General features: G+C 45.8%; 1 long non-coding RNA gene across 1 annotated transcript; it reads right to left on the bottom strand.

Moving 5' to 3' along the window:
- Positions 1-2,926: 2,926 nt before the first annotated feature.
- On the bottom strand, positions 2,927-15,727 carry LOC133374329 (uncharacterized). Its single transcript, XR_009759864.1, has 3 exons — positions 15,670-15,727; positions 6,386-6,478; positions 2,927-3,559 (listed from the first exon to the last, which is right to left on the bottom strand). It is a non-coding gene; the product is annotated as an uncharacterized LOC133374329 (long non-coding RNA).
- Positions 15,728-19,368: the final 3,641 nt, after the last annotated feature.

Consider the following 19,368-nt stretch of genomic DNA (forward strand, 5'->3'; position numbering starts at 1 on the left):
TTTTTCTTTCTCTTTGGAATTGTTTGCGATTGCGCTTTTTGTAATACGTTCTTCATGAACTCCGACGCTTCTTGGGCTCCTTTTTTCTTTAGTCTATCTAGCCACGGGATCCTACCCATCATTTCCCTGAGCTTGCTAAAATCGGCTTTCCTGAAATCCAAGGTCCATGTTTGACTATATTCTTCTTTGGCTTTCCCCAGAATCACAAATTCCAGCATTACGTGGTCACTTTCCCCCAACGTGCCGACCGCTTTAATTCCCGTGACCAATTCGTCCGTGTTAGTTAAGATCAGGTCCAGGATTGCCGATCCCCTTGTTCCTTCTTCTACTTTTTGAAAGAGGAAATTATCAGCAAGGCCCATCAGGAATTTGTTGGCGGCTTTGTGCTTCGCAGAGTTTGTCACCCAGCAGATATCTGGGTAGTTGAAGTCCCCCATCACTACTACTTCTTGCCTCCTTGAGATTTCAGAGATTTGTTTGAGAAAGGCCTCGTCTACCACCTCTTCTTGGCCAGGGGGTCTGTAGTAGACACCTACTACCATGTCGGTTTTATTTGTTTCTCCATTTATTTTTACCCAAATGGTCTCTACCGGACCCCTTTGTTCGCTCTGTTGGATTTCCATAGAAGTGTATTTGTCTTTGACGTATAATGCTACTCCCCCTCCTTTTCTGTTGCTTCTATTCTTTCTGTAGAGTTTACATCCTTGAATGGCTATATTCCAATCATGGGAGTCATCCCACCAAGTCTCTGTTATCCCTATGAAGTCATATTTGCCTTGATGCACTAAGACTTCAAGCTCCCCTTGCTTGTTTCCCAAGCTCCGCGCGTTGGTATAGACACCAGAAGTTTCTTTTGTCCTGATTGGATTCCTCCGTTAATATACCATGAGCTTTGCCGTGCATCCCTTTCTCTCTCCCAGTGTCTCCTGTACCCTTCAAATCCTTGCGTTTACAACCCGCTGTCTTTGGATCGGTATTTAAGCTATCATCTCCATCCCCCAGAGGCTTTAGTTTAAAGCCCTCTTGATGAGTTTTGCCATACTTCTGCCAAAGAGATTCTTCCCAGTCCTCGTGAGGTGCAGCCCATCTCTTGCCAACAGTCCCCCCTCCAAGAAGCTTAGACCATGGTCCCAGAATCCAAACCTCTCCCGTCGACACCATCTGCATAACCAGTTGTTGACCAGCAGTATCTTCCTTTCCCTTTGTAGTCCTCTATCCTTCACGGGAAGAATTGACAAGAAGACCACCTGCGCCCCCAAATCCTTGACCTTCCTACCCAGAGCCTCATAGTCTGAGGTGATCTGTTCCAAGGTGTTTCTGGCCATGTCGTTCGTGCCCACATGGATGAGGAGAAAGGGGTACCTATCTTGTTTCCCAATGAGCCTCGGCAGGTTGTCAGCGACGTCCCGGATGCATGCCCCAGGGAGACAACAGACTTCCCGATTCATTTTGTCCGGCTGGCATACAGGTGCCTCTACCCCCCTGAGCAACGAGTCTCTAAATCAAGAGTGGGGAACCTCCAGATGTTGCTGAACTACAACTCGCATCGTCCCTCGCCACTGGCCACGCTTGCAGGGCTGGCGGGGATTGTAGTTCAGCAACATCTGGAGGGCCAAAGGTTCCCCACATATGTGCTAAATGAAGCTAGGGCGGTTTTATTCAAAGGACTTCGTTTGGATTCAGTGGTGGCTGGTCCCCATTGGAACTGGCAGGGCAGAAGGCAGGGAGCCCAACAATAGGTAAAGCCGGAGCCAATGAGAGGAAAAGCCCAAGTAATTCTAGTTTTGCCCCAATCTTTCTCCCTGCTGAGTTCTTCAAAGGCAACACTGAGATTAAGGAAGAGGAAGCTGACAGATAGTGCCATCCCCTGGACTGGTTGTAAGTAAGAAGGCAGATAGGTGGGGGCTGGCTGAGGGCAGACTGAGGCTGGTGGTGCAGCATCCTATGCACCCTAATTGACCAGTCTCCACTGTCTGGGACAGAAACAAAGCAAAGATCTGCCATTCCTTGTACCTGTGCCGTATAATATCTTTTTACACAGCGCAGGTACAAACACACGAAGAGTATGAAATATTATAGTACTAGCACATATTATAGTACCATCAGAGTTAATAAATTGTGGGGGAAGTTTCGGCCACAATTATGCAGTCACACGACAGGCAGAACCTAAATCTGAAGCACAGCCCTCCCACAATATCGTGAAAAATAACACAAGTCAGTCACTCAAGATCCACAGCAGTGTACTTTGTGATTACGTGCCTTTTGTTCATAGGACATAGGACAACATCTGTAAACCGCCCAGAGAGCTTCGGCTATGGGGCGGTATATAAGTACGATAAATAAATAAATAAATGAGGCAACCTTGCAATGGAATGGGCAGACCCTGTGACCCTCAAGCCCAAATGCCTGAATCCACGGGACTTACATACCTAGCGGCCATCTTGCTTCCACTGAAACTAAAGCCAGTTATAGGTTATGTAGAACTAAGTTAGGGCTCATCCAGACGACCGTATAATGTGTGACATGATTGCTTTGTGTATTCATTATTTTTCGGTCGTCAATATGATGTTGCGCGCTTTCGCGCATTTTCACACAGTTAAATCCGCTGTTGTATTACCGCAAAAATGTGATTTGCTTTTTTAAATTGGGAATCATCCGCTGTACCGTAAGGCGCTCGGATGCAGTACTGTGGACTTTAGAGCTGTGGGCAGTCCATGGGCGTTTCCCTATACCCCTTCCCTCGTTCCCAGCCAATCATGTATTTCCACTTTTGCGATTGTGCGCAAATGTCTGGGGAAAGCCCAGGAAAACTGAACCAATCAGAGCAATGGTGTGGTGTTGGGGGGGGGGGGCTCTGCAATTATACTGCGCAGCTACAGCCGTTTATTTTTAGCCAGCCTGCGAACTGGGTGGCTGCTCTGGGTGAGATCTGCAATTGTGGCTGTTTGTAAAGCCCCCCTTTTCCTGGCTGGTCTCGCTCATGTTGGTGGTTGGTGCAGGGAGCTCGCTTTGCTGGCGCTTTGCAAACGGCCACGGGAAGGAAAGGAAGAAGGAGGGTGTGTGTGAAGGCAACGGAGCATCAAGTTTTGCCCCAAATTGGTTGGGAAGCTGCTGGGAAGCCTCTCTCGGTGGCTGTTCCCTGACGCTGATGCCGCCGCTGCCTATGTGGAGAGCGAGAGGCAGGCAGAGCGAGAGCAAGAGAGAGAATGGGGAGGAGCTTGGAGCCGCCACAGAGCGCTGCACTCTAGAAAAGCTTGGGGGTCAGGAACCTTGCAGTGGAGCCAGAGGTCCCAGCTCGCATTCTTGCATGGTATTCGATTTATGAGACATGGGGGGGGGGATGAAAGGTACAAGGACGGGTGTGCGCAAATACGCAGAGTCACAAAGCTGTCGCGCCACCCCAGGAAAAGTTGGTTCTGTAAGAAGGGGGGTGCTCCCCTTTAAACTCTCAGCTTTTCTGCCATTCATTACAAAAGAAGCAAGCAGTAGCAGCTCCTCAATACCCCCTTTCCGTTCTGTAGAAATAAGTGGAATTGCCAGCCGTGTGTATCTCCAGAAACTGCAAAAGGGAGAAAAGCATACCGTCAGTTTTGCAAAATATTGCAAACACAAGCAAACAAAAACACAGGAATTATTGGCATATAAGTGGTTTGCTAGAGCGTCTCGGGTGCCCACAACCATAAAGACTGGTGGTCTACCTTCCTAGACATGACACGTCGTTACTTGCTTGCAGTTCCATGAGAAATAAGTGGAATTGCCGGGCGTGTTTACCCCCAGAAAAATTGATATGGAAAAAGGCAAAACCACATATACTTGGTTTTGCGATATATCACAAATGCAAGCAAACAACAATACAGCAATTATTGTCAGATAAGTGGTTTACAGTTCTCTTTTATCAGAGGGAACACTTCAAAGCGGAGGAAGAGGAAGGGATGTTTAGCAGCTCTAACCTCATTCCCCCTGCATGCCTTCCTATTACAAATTGTTCCTGGAGAATATGTCCAGCGTGCGTGTGTGTGTGCAAAAGGGGGGAAGGGAGGCCCTGGACTCAGCACCACCACCAGCAGCCCCCAAGAATCGAGGGTTCCAGCAGCCGCGTGGGGTTCCCTAGCTAGGAAAGGCTGCTGGGCGCTGGGTGGGAGGGGGTGCGAGGGGGGAGATGGAGATCCCCCTCTCCCAAGCCCTCGCTTGTGAACAATGTTACCATAAGGGAGGAAAACGTAGCCGCCACCGCCGCCACCACCTCCCCCCGCCACGCTGAGCTCGCTACATCGCGGTGCTTCCTATCCTGAAGCTTCGCCGGTGCAGCTGCTGTGAAGTAGCCTCCTCCACCACCACCCCTGCATGAGCCGAGGAAGTTCAGCATGACTTCAGCGCTGCTGGGGCTCCTGCTGTTCCTGGGCTCCGGGGTGTCACACGACCCTGTCCAGGTGACCGTTGGGCTCCGGCTGCCCTCAACTGCACAAGGCAGAAATTTAATAGCTGTAAGTGGAGCTGTACAGGAACCAAAAACTTGGTCAACTCCATTACAGCCACTACTAACATACCAACAGGAAATTCAAACTTTTGCGCTCTTACGTTCAAGCGCACGCACGTTATTGTGCTTCAGTGCAAAGGGGGAGAGGAGCACACATCATATTTTGTGGACCAATTGGCTGATAGGGGGTGGTGTTTCAGGCAGAGCTGGGAAAAAGCGAAAAGAATGTAAGGGTCTTCCCACTGCGTGTGTGGGCGCAAAAAAAGCTTATTTTTCAGATCGGAAAAGAGCGAATTTCAGGCAAATTGGTGACTGTCAGATGACAAAGCGTATATGGAAAACGTGGATTATCATGGTCAGTTTGGACGACCCCCTAGTGTTAGCAACACGTGAACATTCTGCTGTATCCACTGGGATCTGCAACAAAATGGTGCAGCGCAGAATGTTCCTGTTCAGTGTGCCAACCAGCCATGCCTTCTTTCAAGATACTCCATTCCATCCTCTCTTCCCAGTTTTCCCCTCCTCAGCAGAAGCTCAGCATTCTGAGCATGTTCAGATGCTCAGTCCTCATCTGGCTGTTCTGAAAGGGGGGCATTAACCTTTTCCCCACCTCTATGGTCCTGATCCAGATTGGACCCATCTTGTTTTTTAAAAAACAAAGTTCAGTCCAGATGAATGGGGCCTATTTTTTTTTGCAAATCAAATTGCAGGTGTGAGGAGCCTGAATAATGACCCTAGCAGGAAGTAATAGAGTTAAATCCCCTTTACCTCGCCACCGGGTAGGGTCTCAGTCCAGTTGGGGGTGGGGAAGCACCTGCAATTTGCATCTGAAAAAAGTACCATTTAGTTCATTGTCACCTTTTTGTCAATGCAAGTTGCCCTCCTGGGTTTTGTCTCTAGTCTGTCTGTGTGTGCAAATCAGCAAAATCACCAGTTTTTGTTGTGGGGTCTGTATGTAGAGGGCAGGGCAGGGCAGGGCTGTGTATGTGTGTCTAGATTCTGCTCTCTCATCTCCAGATGCCATGCTGTCATAGAATCATAGAATAGTAGAGTTGGAAGGGGCCTATAAGGCCATCAAGTCCAACCCCCTGATCCAAATCAAAGCATTCCCGGCAAATTCCCATCATTTTATTCCCTTTGGGGATTTGCCACCTTGCAAGAACCCCAGTTAATTAAACTGTATCGCAATGTCAGATTATTATGATTGTTTTATTTGGTTTCCTCTCCTTTGAGAGCCTACAGAAGTTTTCTGCAAAAAGAGTTTCTCAGTGTGGAAGAAAGCTATCTCTCCCAATCTGTAATCATATTTAAATTTCTCTGTGTGTGGAAGAAATGAAAAAAAAAATTTTTTTTAAATGAGTTAACAACAGGGGACAGTATGGCAAGGATAGTTCCTCATTTAAATACTCTCCAAGGAAACGGCAAGATGATATTGTCGCCATTATAAAGTCAATGTTATGCATCCTGGGTTTGCATATCTGGGTGTGAAATTAGAACGCTTGCTCTCTGACATTTGGTTGTCTCCCTTTCTGATCTCCCCCCAGAGTAAAACAGCCACCAGCTGCAGTGTAGTGGTACATTTTTGGAAGTGCAAGAGTTTATCAAGACAGTCTCCACAGTCATTTCCCCAAGGAGAGTTCATAATTGTCGGCAGTTGTGTCAATCCATTATTGCACACACATCTCAACATATATAGTGCAGTATCCAATTTGTAATACGATTTGCATGACTGCAATCCTTCCTACATACACACTGTGCATTTAAAGCACCCCCCAAAAAAATTCTGGGAACCGTAGTTTACTCCTCACACAGCTACAATTCCCAGGACCCTTAACAAACCACAGTTTCCAGGATTCTTGGGGGAAATCACGTGCTTTAAATGTATGGTGTATACACAGTCATAGTTACCTGGAAGTTGCTCTGAACTCCATAGTGCTGACTTCTGACAGTATACGATCACCTTGTAAAATGCACTGAACTTTAACAAAGATCCTAAGCCAGCTGAAATGCAAACAATCTACATTAGCTTTTAGTTAGTAATACAAACCGTCTAGAAATGATACCATTCAAAGTACTAGCCTGAAGTAGCCTACTGGGAGAAAGGGCAGAATATAAATCTAATAAATCAATAAATAAAGTAGGAATCACATCAAAGAAAAGGAGAGAGGTATCCTGCCTCCACTTGACTATTTTCCTCATTCTCTTCCTCTAATGCTGACCTGTCACAAGCAAACTTGAAAGCCTTGTTATCACCTCATTTACTTGCCACAGCAAGAAGGGCCCGCCAGTTACCCTGGCGCTCTGGCAGATGATTTCGCTGCCCCTGCTAATTTCAGAAGCAGCACTCCTCTGTTTTCCACCTCCATTGCACCACTGGTTAACAGTATGTATGTATGTATATATTTATTTATTTATTTATTGCACTTGTATACCACCCCATAGCCAAAGCTCTCTGGGTGGTTTACAGCAATCAAAAACATTAAAACAAATATACTATTTAAAACACATATTTTAAAAACAATTTAAAACACAATTTAAAAATGTAGAACAATATAAAAACAATTTAAAACACATGCTAAAATGCCTTGCTTAGAGATTTTAAATATCAAGCAGTGCATAAATGCTTTAAAGTATAAATAAATAAATAAAAGTAATTAAACTGTACTGACGTCAACTTGCTCAACTAGTTGCTGCTTTTGCTGTGTGTGTTTAATGATATTTTGATTTTTTTTAAAAAAAATGCATATGTATGTGTGAGTGGGTGGGTGTATGTACACACACACATATATATATACATGGAGAAACTGTAGTCGGTGGATATGGAATACTGACTGGAGGGAGCGGGGGGAGAGACTAGAATGGAGTGTCTAAAAGACTGAAGAGATGCTGCTCATGCTGCAACATTTTATTGCAGGGCACCACTTGTAACATATTTTAGCACTTTCTCCCAATGGATTAAGAGTCTTTTTCTTTATTTGTTTCCCTCCCCAACCCCCTCATAATTGGCAAGACAAAAAAAAAGACATGAATATCAAATGAATTAATTATCCTTGGAATGGAACCTGCTTTCTGAATGGCAAGCACAAGATAACAACGTCTGATGGAAACTTGTCAATGCCATTTTCAGGACCGGCAAAATGCTTTGTGCAGCTCTGACCTTCAAGCAGTTGGCCCTCCCTTTCTCTCTCTCTCCTCATCAAATTAGAAAAACATCATTCACCCCAGACAAGCGAGAACCTCAAGCCTCCCTTCTGAAGAAACTGATGATAGCCTGGCTAATTTTTTTTTTCTGAGGAGGACTAAAATGCAGCACACACACAAAAAAGAAAAAAGCTTGAAAGCTCCCTGTGTCTCCAGAGGGCTTGTGACAGGTGTAAATCAAACAGTGAATTTCAAACTGGTGTGAAGCGGAACAAATAGGATGAGTTGTTGATGGTTAACCCCAAAAGGCTGCAAAAGGCTGCCTTTGTTCTGGAGTGCTTGTCCTGAGAACTGGCACCGAATTGAGTTTCATCTGTTGCATGGCAATTGGGGGCATCCTACAATGGCTCTAAACTGTTCGTTGTTTGTGGAGTCCAGAGGACTTTTTAATCTGGCTTTCGGTGACACCTGTTGACTCCCCAGGTTATGGAGCATGGATCTCTGGCCAAGCAACTGATGCATCGGATCTGCCACCTGCCTCTATGATTGGACCACCACGATGCCAGCTAACTGTTCCATTTCAAGCAAAGTGGTCTCAGCAAGGTAAGAGTTCAGGTTTGGTCAAGGAAAACCAAGTAGGGCCCTGAGGCTAGGGGTAGCCTTCAGGATTCAGTGGCACCTTGGATAGCTCCCTGCAGGGCACAGGCTGGAGACTCCATAAGAGACAAGCTCTAATATTGTTTCAGCGCTAGTCAACCTCAGTCAATAGGAGCTTCAGCTCTGAGTCGCTAGCTGTGCCTTCAATGAAAGGAGCCTCCTCATTTAAAGCAGCCCAGTCAATGGCCCTGACAGAGCAGGGACAACTGGTGGTTCCATTAGGAAAGGGATACCTAATGTGCTGCCCCCAGATATCATTGGGCAACAACTTCCATCAGTCCTAACAAGGATGACCAGTGGTCAAGGATTATGGGAGCTGTAGTTCATCAATATCTGGAGGATGCTTCGCCAGCTACCCCTGCAATAAGACCTCTGAGCTGGGGTCCTTAGAGTCAAGGAAGCGACCATTCCCAGACTTCCCTGTGAAGAGGGATTGACTGTTAAACCACTCTGGGAACTGTAGCTCTGTAAGGAGAACAGAGGGTCTCCTAACAACTTTCAGCACCCTTAGCAAACCACAGTTTCCAGGATTCTTTGGGGGAAACCATGACTGATGAAAGTGGATTCATAAGGTTGTATTCAATTAACCTGAATTAATTGAATTAAGTTAGGCAGGGTCATTAATTTCAATGGGCTGACTCTGAGTCAAAGTTAGTCAAAAACAACTCATTTTATGTATAGTGTGTGCCGAGGCAAAGTTGTCTCCTGAACAGGAAGCTTGCACGGGACTTGCTGGTGACTGGAAGAGCTAATGGCAAGTCTGAGTGGGCTAAACCACTCCAGGAGCCAGGAAGGAGATGCAGGAAGGGAAGAAAACAAACAAGGGACGCATATGCCCATACTGAAGCTACATGCACTGATGTGTAGTTACAGTGGGGTCCAGTGGTGATTAAGTCTTTGCAGACAAAGGGGTGGGTCTAGAGAACAGATCTGAAGGAGGAGAGGTGGCATGATGCAGACATTCTGGGATGCTGTTCCGGGCATGTGTCTTGAAGGCAGGAAAGGCGAAGGAACAGCACTTTTTAGGGAGCAGGAGACCTTTGGATGGCTGAAGGGCTTCTGCAGAAGCAAAGGTCGGAGATGCATCAGGATATTCGATCATAAGGACAAGGGAAGGCAGGGGCATGGAACAAAATCCTGAAATGGAAATTTTGATCAAAACCATTAGAAACAGTGCAAAAAGAGAGGGTCCTGTTCCATGTTAGTCCTACTCTGAGTGGACCCATTGAAAATAATGGACATGACTTGCATAGATACATTATTTTAAATGGATCTACTTTGAACACAACGTGGTTGACTACAGCCAAACATCTCTTTCAAAATTCACCCTAGGGCCTTTCCAGATATATATTTTTAATGATGCATTCATGATGATCTGCACTCACGATGGTATCGGGAGCATTATGCGCGATCCCACTTTCAATAGTCTGCGCCTGCAAATGTTTTGGGGCGGACATAAGAGCCCTACTGGATCAGGCCAGTGGCCCATCTAGTCCAACATCCTGTTCTCACAGTGGCCAGCCAAGTGCCCATTGTGGGAAGCTGGCAAGCAGGATCTGAGTGCAACGCACTCTCCCCTCCTGCGGTTTCCAGCAACTGGTGCTCAGAAGCACGCTGCCTCCAACCAAGGAAGTACTTTGTTTCCAATTAGTGCATGTCCTGTAACTTCCTGCTGAAATCCTGTAACTTTACATACCACAAATGTTTTTTTGGGGGGGTGGGAGGGTTTTTCCACTTCTGTTGTGCTACAGCGCAAGAGTGCCCCTCCAGAGAGCAATAATGGGGCAATGGTGGGGAAGCGTTGCAGAGCAGCTAATTCAGGGGACGGTCCTGGACAAATCTACCACGAACGCATTATTGCGTCAATGGCACGCTGCAGAATACACTTGCGATAAAAAACCCCACCAGCCTGGAGGGGCCCTGATAAATTTTTGTAAGGAATGGATGGATAGATAAAGGAAGACATCATCAATCCTTCGTTGGCTGTCAGGTGGATTGGATTACCTCCTAAATTGCAGAATACCCCTTCAAACAAACCAACTAACTAACAAACGGCAGTTGGGAGGGGCCCTTGCTTCTTCTTTTTTTTTAAATGCAGCTCAGCTATGGAGATAAAGCAAGATAATCTAGCCCAGCCGACAGATCTGATTTCAGGGGCAATTTGGCATAAACATTTTTTCCTGCTATTTATCCCATCAAGGTTTTCCTGAACCCAAGACAGTCCAAAAGAAAATGGCTTCTTTCCACTCCAGCCAACCCAGCGATGGCGCATGCCATGTTGAACTGTGGACTTGTGATCTATGAAAGAGAAGGCTTGCCAGCAACGTGGTAATGCTCCGGATTGCTTCCTGGTTTCCTTCAGAGAGAAAGGCAGAAGTCTGGGGCCTTTCCCAAAGGATTTTTTTTTTCAAAGAAAGAAAGAAATATCCCAGCCTCACTTTGGGCTTCAGAGCCGCCACCCAAGTTTCACCGTGAGTGCAATCTGAAGAGCCCAGCGTTTGGGAGGATTTGAATGGAAACCAGACGCCTCTCCAGGGGGAGGGCTGAAGAAGATTCAGAAGCTGTGAAACCAAGGGGGGATTTTTGGCAGCAAAACAGACGCAGCTGCAAAAGAAAAGCGATCCCCCAGAGAATCCGGTCTCCGAGGTGTCACGCGGTGTCATCTCTCCGTCGCATCAGCTGGGCCCCAGCCTGAATCGGCCAATTGACAAAACTCAAGCGCAGAGATTAATTGGGCAAGGCTGGTCCTGGCATCATTGCCTGAAGGGTCCCTTATCAGGGACGCATGCACTGTTATGGAAGGCAGGGGAATGTCACAGTAGCTTCAGTCTGGCTTTGCCTTTATGCTTGCCTCTTTGAAGAAAAGGACCACAAGCTCTCTGTCTAAGTGCAAATGTGATCTCACCATGCTGAGGAGGGCATCATTATACAGGCATCTATTCCACAAGTGGCACAATTAGCAGATTTCATTCTTTTAAAAAATTTATTTCTGAATCTACCTACCTACCTACCTACCTATCTATCTGTCTGTCTACCTATCTATCTACCTACCTACCTATCTTTCTTTCTTTCTGATTTATATCCCGCCCTTTCTCCCAGTAGGAGCCCAGGGCGGCAAACAAAAGCGCTAAAAACACTTTAAAACATCATAAAAACAGACTTCAAAATATATTAAAACACAACAACCATTAAAAACATATTAAAACAAAACATATTTAATTTTTTTTTAAAAAAAGCTTGAAAAACATCAAAAAAGGGTTTAAAAAGATATTAAAAAGCAATTCCAACCCAGATGCAGACTGAGTCTTCTCAGCTTTGCTTATGGAAGTTCTTTGGTGCTGTGCGAATGCTATTTAAGTCAGCAGGAGGAAGCTTGTGCCACTAGAATGTGGCACACAGGCAGACTATTTATACCTTGATGGTAGCATTTTTTTTATATTTAGTGGATTTGTTGACGTTAGAAAACCTTGCTGAATGATGAAAAGAGCCCACCTCCTGATATTTGTCCCCAGCCTCTGTTATTCAGAGGTATACTGCTTCTGAACATGGAAGTTCCATTTCACTGTCATGCTTAAAAGCTTCTGATCTTTTTAAAGCCATTGAAGCGAGGGGCCGTCACCACGTCTTGTGGTAGGGAGTTCCATCAGTTCATATCACCTGTCGCTTGAAGGGCTTTCTTTCGTCTCTCCTGCAGCTGATGCCAGGCAATGTCATTGAATGGCCTGATGGGCTGACTCCATGCCAAACCATGGTTGGGGCCAGGATCCAGCCTGGCCAGCAGCCAGAACTCCAGGGAGTCTCATCTGAGGAAGAGGCAAGGAAACTGGCAGGAACTGCTAGCACAGTGAGGAATTCTAAAGAGTCCACAGAGTGACGCAGTCCCAAGGACATCTTGCAGATGTGCTTAGTGACATCCCTTCCTCCAAACCCTGTCTCATCCCCCAGCTGACACCCAGGAGCTGGCAGACCTGGGCAAACAATCCAGAGCTGAGCAAGGAATGTGTGTTGAGCTGCCAGGAGGCTTCACCATCAGGGATCTACTTGCACTTGGGACCTGAGCTCTTCTGTGCCATTGGCACCGGGCTCCCTGCCCGCTGCCTGGCCAGCATCAAGCTGCCAGTGCTTGGGAGGAAAGGTCTATTTGGGAGGAGGAAGAAGCCGAAGAGGAGTCTGGAGTACCGTATAACCCAGTAGGCAACCAGCAAGACGGCTGACTGCAGAGGGGTACAACTCTCTGCCTCAGCTGGGATAACTGTTCCCTCTAGATCAGGTGTGGGGAGACAATGGCCCTCCGGATGTTGCTGATCTACAACTCCCATCAGCCCCAGCAAACATGGCCAATGGTTTGTTTATTAATCGACATCCACCCACATCTCAAGGTGGCGTACAGAGTGCAACAAATGGAAATGGACTGCCTTCCAGTCGATCCCGACTTACGGCGACCCTATGAATAGAGTTTTCATGGTAAGCGGTATTCAGAGGGGGTTTACCATTGCCTTCCTTTGACAGGCTGAGAGGCAGTGACTGGCCCAAGGTCACCCAGTGAGCTTCATGGCTGTGTGGGGATTCGAATCCTGGTCTCCCAGGTCGTAGTCCAGCACTCTAACCACTACACCACACTGGCTCTACAGACTGCAATAAAACAACTAAAACAATCAGTTTAAAATGACACAGAAAATAACAGGAGATTAAAAAACAATACCAAGTCGACACCCGTGGCAGAGCCCCATTCATCAAGCTGGGAAAGCTTGTTTGAACAAATATGATTTTAATTGCTTCCGGAAACTGCAGATAGTGGGTGCCTGTCAAACGTCAACTTGAAAAGCCCTGCTCTGAATTACTGTGCAACTTGCCAGAGAAGCTCTCCCACAGACTGCAGTAACCTGCGGGGTATATAAGGGATAAGGCAGTCTCTCAAATAAAAAAATGAAATGGACTGCCTTCAAGTCGATCCCGACTTATGGCGACCCTATGAAGAGGGTTTTCATGGTAAGTGGTATTCAGAGGGGGTTTACCATTGCCTTCCTCTGAGGCTGAGAGGCAGTGACTGGCCCAAGGTCACCCAGTGAGCTTCATGGCTGTGTGGGGATTCCAACCCTGGTCTCCCAGGTCATAGTCCCACACACTAACCACTACACCACACTGGCTCTAACCCGGCCCTGTATGTCAGTACCCACCAGGCCTGGCCAGGTTGGGCCCTGGCCAAGGTCCCTCCTCAGGGTGGAGCTCCAGCTCTGTGATCCATGCCAGCATCAGGTTGTGGGACTTAGCAACCGGACGCTGCTGTAGATTGCAGAGCAGGATCTCCCAGGCACCTCCCAATACAAGCAGCGCAGGTTTAATAGCCCACCTGCCCCACTTACATGGCACGTCAACACACACGCCCCACACGTTGCACGTGCATGCCTGCCACCGCCTTAACGGGTGCCCCTAAGGGGGTGACACCCTCGCCGCCATCTTGGCTGATAGCAGGTGTGCACGTGCAGTGCATGTTGACGCAGGAGATAGGTGGGGCGGGCCTATTTAAATCCCACGCTACCTGCATTGGGAGAGGATGTTGGAGTGTACAGCACTGCAGGTGTGGGGCAGGCTGGTGCCAGCCCTGGACCAACACCTTGAACTTTGCCCGGCAGCAGATTGGCAGAGAGTACAAATCTCACAAGCGAGCCGTTATATACACTGGAAATAGTTTGCCTTCGTAAGCAACCTAGCCAGCACGTCCTGCACCAGCTGCAGCTTCCAGACCAGCCTCAAGGGTAACCCCACACAGAGAGCCTTGCAGAAATCCGGCCGTGAGGTTACCAATGCATGCACAATGAAACAGAAAATACATCATAGCGGAGAACAAGACTGCGACCAGGTCTGCTGCATGCCAACTCAGCCCCGGGCACCGCCCACTTTTAACAGGTCACTTCAAGGCCCTTCTACCTTTCCTTTCTCACGCCACTTTATCTTTAAACTGGACTGGGACTAAACAGCCCTTCAAACACTTGCAAAGAGAGGACTGTCCTCTGCAAAGCAGGCCACACGGCTACCCTAGAACAGGGTGTTTTGCTCCATTAAAATAAATAAATTAAAAGCAATGCAAATATGCCCTTTATTGTAGAATATGCTTCGGGAGGCTGGTCCATAAGGGCACCTGGGACACCACCACACCAACCTCCATCTGCACTTAGCCAGCCCCTGCCTGCCTGCGTGCTTTGCTACTTACAACCAGCCCAGAAGTGGCTCTGCCCCTGTCAGCGTCCTCTTCCTTAATCTCAGGATCGCCCTTGCAGAACTCAGCAGGAAGGAGAATGGGGACAAAATTAGGATTAGTTGGCTCTGCCTGTCATTGGCTCTAGACCCCCCCTACTGTTGGGCTCCCTGCCTTCCGCCCTACCAGTCCCTCATGGGCACCAGCCGTCCCTGGAATTTCCAGCTCTTTCTTTTTAATCACAAAAGCCTGGGGTGAGGCTGTGTTGATCATTAAACTGCTAGGTTTATATTAACAGTAGCAGCAGGTTTTCTATTAACTGTGCAGGAATTGCTACCTGCTATTTCTAAGTGGGTCTTTTGAGACTATAATTAGGGTGTGGCACAACAACAACAACTATAATAATAATAATAATAATAATAATAATAATAATAATAATAATAATAATAATAATAATAAAGGCTGATTTGAGAGATTTGTCTGTTGTTAGCTGAAGGTCCTCCTTGTTTAACAGCTTTTGATACCTAGTGGCTGCTGGCAACTTGCACGCACGTAGTAGCTAGCATGTTCAGGAAAATCATAATACCTTGATATTGCACAGCATTCTGTTCAAGAATTCATGTTTTGCTGCATTTTTCTTTGTCAAAATCTCCACAGCCCCATTTGTATTCAGGCTTGAAAAAAAATTAAAAACAGCAGCAGGTGGGGTGCTAACTCTTTTGGGGGCAAAAAGGCTCTGCTGCAACATTTTGCTGCAGGTCCCCACGTTTAATAGCACAACCAAACGTTTAACTTCAGTAGGGAAATTGATAGTAACAAGAACAGTCAGTTCATGCATACATTCTCCTAAAACACACTAAGTTCCTGAGTACGAATGTCCTATAGGAAATAGAATCTGTTCTCAATGCTGCACCTCAAAGTCTTTCCCCTGGAGCCAGGCGAAGTCATCGTCCTTAAGCACGTGCAGAGTGCCTTTTCCTCATCACTGAGTCATTGCAGCTCATCCCTGCACATCTAGGGTGGAGGCAGGTCTCCTGTACCTTTTCTATGGCATGGCAGGCAAATATCCAACAAACAAAGCTTTCCTGAAAAACTGCACCTGTTGTATTTCTGCTTCTCTCCTAGCCTTGCCACGGTAGCAATTTAAAACAAGAGAGCAGAGACCTTGGGCCAGTCACTACCTCTCAGCCTAACCTACCTCACAGGGTTGTGGCAAGGATAAAATCGGGAAAGGGAGAACCATGGCGGTACGTCGCCTTGAGCTCCTTGGAGAGAAGGTGGAAATGAAATCAATCAATAAATTACAGTAAAGAGAAGGTTGGTGCGTGCTTGTGCTTTGCATTGGCTCGCCAGAGGGCGCCCTTTCCTCGCCTGCGTCAAACCCCGTCGCTGATTGCCCAGCACAGAGATTAAAAAAGGGTAGAGTCACATACAGGCTAAACTTCCCTCTCCAAGTACTGCACATTTTGAGAAAGTCAGATTTTTATTACTCTAATGTGATTGAGGAGCAGGTGTTTTCCTCAAAACAGCAGCAGCGACAACACAGCACGGACAAGAGATTTCTAGCTCAGGTCTTATTTCGGTTAAAAATTGAGAGTTTTACAAACTAAGGAACTTAGTTTGTAAGCACTTAAAACAGGAATGCAAGGCTTTGGCCTACAACTGAGTCCTGGATTTGAGCTGGGAGGTGGCCTCAAGTTGGGAATATGACCAGTCTGACCTTTGCTTGCAACATATGAGACATGCTTTCTGCTGAAAATCAAACAAGCTTGCAGTATTAACTGGGAGCTATATCACAGGGTTGTTGTACTGCTGCTCGGTGAGCCTCAGCTAATCCGGTTCGCAATGTAGGAATAACACACCACGGTTGTTACAAGCGGCTTCCCGAATCTCAGTCTGCAATCTTAACAAGACGGCAAGCTCCTGCAGGCGTTCTCTTTGTGGCACATTCATGATGATATACACTCAGGATGGTATTCGGGCTGTTGTAGGCCATTCTGCTTTCAGTACTGCTTGTGCCTGCAAAAGCTTCATCGCCACCGAGTGCGTGTCCCGTAACTTCCTGCTGAAATCCTGTAATTTTTCATACCCCAAATGTTCTGGATTTATTTGTTGTCCTGCTTCTGTCGCGTGATAGTGCAAGAGTGCCCCTCCAGATGGCAATAATGGAACGGCATTATTTATTATTTATTTATTCAATAATAATAAATAAAAATGTTATTTATTATTTTCCCCATTACACATAACACATACAATTACATTATAATAATCAAATGACAACAACAGTAACGACAAGCATTTGGGCTTTTTAATGTAGAGAAAAGGCAAGTAAGAGGTGATGTGATAGAAGTGTATAAAATTATGCACTGTGGGGGGAAAGTGGAGAAAGAAAAGTTTGTTTCTCCCTTTTCGCCTAGCACTAGAACTTGTGGTCATCCAACGAAGCCGAAGGTTGGAAGGTTCAAGAAAGACGAAAAGGAAATGCTTCTTCACCCAGTGTGTAGTTAAACGATGGAATTCGTTCCCACAAGAAGCAGGGATGCCACCAATTTGGATGGATTTGAAAGAGGCTCAGACAAATTCATGGAGGAGAAGGCTCTCAGTGGCTACTAGCCAGGATGGCTATGCTCTGCCTCCACGGTCAGAGGCAGCATGCTTCTGAATACCACTTGCGAGAAACTGCGGGAGGAGACAGATCTTGCGCTCACATCCTGCTTGCGGGCTTCCCATTGGGGCATCTGTTGTAAATTAATTGTTGTAAACCGCCCAGAGCGCTCCGGCTATGGGGTGGTATACAAATGCAATAAATAAATAAATAAATCTGGTTGGCCGCTGTGAGGATGCTGGATTAGATGGGCCACTGGCCTGTTCCAGCAGCCAGGCTCTTCTGATGTGCTTATTGTTGTGCCAATGACAAGTGGCAGAATACACCTTTTAAAAAAAACACCAGTTTGGAGGGGGCACCCTACATTGCAGGGCCCCCAAAAGCTGTCCCCTCTCACGTCTCAAATCCCAACTCTCCAAACTCACACATGGTGGAATAACAGATGGCGTTTGCTTGGGGAATTTGCATTAGCTATTTAAAGAAATAATGTTCATATACGAACAGAATGTATATAAAGAAATACAGTTCCCATACGAATTCGTCAACAACAATAACACATTTTCCATACAAAATAACACCTGAGTTAGAAAGAATTTATTTTGGATCATCATAACAATTATATTAATAGTAATACATTTTCCTGAAAAACAAGACCTGTTAGAAAGAATGTATTAATAGTAGTAGGGGTAGTAACAGTAAATTTTCCATACAAAATAAAACAGAAATAATTTAGTTTGGTTAATAACATTCGTAGGGTTTCTTCAGCCGAGTCCTGCTCAGAGTTGTCGGTATGTGCCTTCAATGTGATTACGACTTATGGCGACCCTATGAATCAGCAACCTTCAATAGCATCTGTTATAAACCACCTTGTTCAGATCTTCAGTTCAGGTCTGTGAATAAATCCATCTCTTGTTTGGTCTTCCTCTTTTTCTACTTCCTTCTGTTTTTCCCACCATTATTGTCTTTTCTAGTGAATCATGTCTTCTCATTATGTGTCCAAAGTATGATAACCTCATTTTCATCATTTTAGCTTCTAGTGATAGCTCTGGTTTAATTTGTTCTAACACCCAATTATTGGTCTTTTTTGCAATCCATGGTACACGCAAAGCTCTCGTCCAACACCACAATTCAAATGAGTTGATTTTTCTCTTATCCGCCTTTTTCACTGTCCAACTTTCACATCCATACATAGAGATCGGGAATACCATGGTCTGAATGATCCTGACTTTAGTGTTCAGTGATACATCTTTGCATTTGAGGACCTTTTCTAGTTCTCTCATAGCTGCCCTCCCCAGTCCTAGCTGTCTTCTGATTTCTTGACTATTGTCTCCATTTTGGTTAGTGGCTATGCCAAGGTATTAATAATCCTTGACAAGTTCAATGTCCTCATTGTCAACTTTAAAGTTACTTGAATCTTCTGTTGTCATTACTTGAGTCTTCTTGACATTCAGCTGTAGTCCTGCTTTTGTGCTTTCCTTCTTAACTTTCATCAGCATTCGTTTCAAATCATTATGAGTAGACTGAACAAAATTCAAGAACCCATGTTTTTAAAAGCTTTTTATTTAAAAAAACACCATATTTTTAAAGATTTAATTTAATTCAGTTTAATATGTTTTTAAGGATGTTTTGCTTTAATATATTTTAAAGTCTGCTGGTATGATGTTTTAGACTGTTTTTAGACCTTTTGTTTGCCGCTCTGGGCTCCTACTGGGAGGAAGGGCGGGATATAAATCTAATAAACAAACAAAGTTAGTTGTGTCTATTAACTTCAATGGGCCTACTCTGAGTAGTACTAGTGTTCAATACCACCCATCGTAATAATGTTTCCATACAAAATTAGGCCTGCGAGGGGGAAAAAATATAATAGTAGGTTTTCCACACAAAATAAGACCTGAGTTAGACAGAATGTATAGCAATAACATTATCCATAATAATATATGTTCATCAGAACACTGGCGTTAGGGGTAACATCATGAACTCCCTTCTTGCAGCTATTTGGTGATGGTTCCCATCCTCAAGAAACGGCTGTGAAATCCTGGCTTTCTCCATGGGTGGCTCCTCTGCTCTGGGGCTTTTTAATCTAGGGGTCCAAAACTTTTGGCCCTCCAGATGTTGCTGAACTACAACTCCCATCAGGCTCACCAAGAATGGCCAATGGGATGATGGGAGTTGTAGTCCACCAACGTCCGGAGGGGGAAAGGTTCCCTACACCTCATCCCACTTCCCCACACTGAACTTAGTGGGGGTTTACTTCTGAGTAAACATGTACTACGACAGCGGGAGGATGGTTTT

This window comes from Rhineura floridana, chromosome 21 (assembly GCF_030035675.1).
Source record: "Rhineura floridana isolate rRhiFlo1 chromosome 21, rRhiFlo1.hap2, whole genome shotgun sequence".
Lineage (NCBI taxonomy): Eukaryota > Metazoa > Chordata > Lepidosauria > Squamata > Rhineuridae > Rhineura > Rhineura floridana.